The sequence below is a fragment of the Pseudophryne corroboree genome, chromosome 2 (assembly GCF_028390025.1).
Source record: "Pseudophryne corroboree isolate aPseCor3 chromosome 2, aPseCor3.hap2, whole genome shotgun sequence".
Classification (NCBI taxonomy): Eukaryota; Metazoa; Chordata; class Amphibia; order Anura; family Myobatrachidae; genus Pseudophryne; species Pseudophryne corroboree.
Genome location: NC_086445.1, coordinates 861,126,340 through 861,128,156, shown reverse-complemented (window position 1 = coordinate 861,128,156; position 1,817 = coordinate 861,126,340).

Genomic DNA, 1,817 nt, shown 5'->3' with positions numbered 1-1,817 from the left:
GAATTCCACCTCGTTACCACTTCTTGCTTCAGATGATGGCAGGGCAGGTTCAGGCGTTTTTGGTGTTGCTCCAGTCTTCTGTACGTGGTGCCTGTACGCCGAAAGTGTCCCGCAATTCTTCTGGCCACCGACAGCATCTCTTGCACGCCCCTCTCGTTTTTTAAATAATTCTGCACCACCAAATTCAAGGTATGTGCAAAACATGGGACGTGCTGGAATTTGCCCATATTTAATGCACACACAATATTGCTGGCGTTGTCTGATGCCACAAATCCACAGGAGAGTCCAATTGGGGTAAGCCATTCTGCGATGATCTTCCTCAGTTGCCGTAAGAGGTTTTCAGCTGTGTGCGTATTCTGGAAAGCGGTGATACAAAGCGTAGCCTGCCTAGGAAAGAGTTGGCGTTTGCGAGATGCTGCTACTGGTGCCGCCGCTGCTGTTCTTGCGGCGGGAGTCAATACATCTACCCAGTGGGCTGTCACAGTCATATAGTCCTGAGTCTGCCCTGATCCACTTGTCCACATGTCCGTGGTTAAGTGGACATTGGGTACAACTGCATTTTTTAGGACACTGGTGAGTCTTTTTCTGAGGTCTGTGTACATTTTCGGTATCGCCTGCCTAGAGAAATGAAACCTAGATGGTATTTGGTACCGGGGACACAGTACCTCAAACAAGTCTATAGTTGGCTCTGCAGTAATGATGGATACCGGAACCACGTTTCTCACCACCCAGGATGCCAAGGCCTCAGTTATCCGCTTTGCAGCAGGATGACTGCTGTGATATTTCATCTTCCTCGCAAAGGACTGTTGGACAGTCAATTGCTTGGTGGAAGTAGTAAAAGTCGTCTTACGACTTCCCCTCTGGGATGACCATCGACTCCCAGCAGCAACAACAGCAGCGCCAGCAGCAGTAGGCGTTACACGCAAGGATGCATCGGAGGAATCCCAGGCAGGAGAGGACTCGTCAGAATTGCCAGTGACATGGCCTGCAGGACTATTGGCATTCCTGGGGAAGGAGGAAATTGACACTGAGGGAGTTGGTGGGGTGGTTTGCATGAGCTTGGTTACAAGAGGAAGGGATTTACTGGTCAGTGGACTGCTTCCGCTGTCGCCCAAAGTTTTTGAACTTGTCACTGACTTATGATGAATGCGCTGCAGGTGACGTATAAGGGAGGATGTTCCGAGGTGGTTAACGTCCTTACCCCTACTTATTACAGCTTGACAAAGGCAACACACGGCTTGACACCTGTTGTCCGCATTTCTGTTGAAATACTTCCACACCGAAGAGCTGATTTTTTTGGTATTTTCACCAGGCATGTCAATGGCCATATTCCTCCCACGGACAACAGGTGTCTCCCCGGGTGCCTGACTTAAACAAACCACCTCACCATCAGAATCCTCCTTGTCAATTTCCTCCCCAGCGCCAGCAACACCCATATCCTCCTCATCTTGGTGTACTTCAACACTGACATCTTCAATCTGACTATCAGGAACTGGACTGCGGGTGCTCCTTCCAGCACTTGCAGGGGGCGTGCAAATGGTGGAAGGCGCATGCTCTTCACGTCCAGTGTTGGGAAGGTCAGGCATCGCAACCGACACAATTGGACTCTCCTTGTGGATTTGTGATTTTGAAGAACGCACAGTTCTTTGCTGTGCTTTTGCCAGCTTAAGTCTTTTAATTTTTCTAGCGAGAGGCTGAGTGCTTCCATCCTCATGTGAAGCTGAACCACTAGCCATGAACATAGGCCAGGGCCTCAGCCGTTCCTTGCCACTCCGTGTGGTAAATGGCATATTGGCAAGTTTACGCTTCTCCTCCGA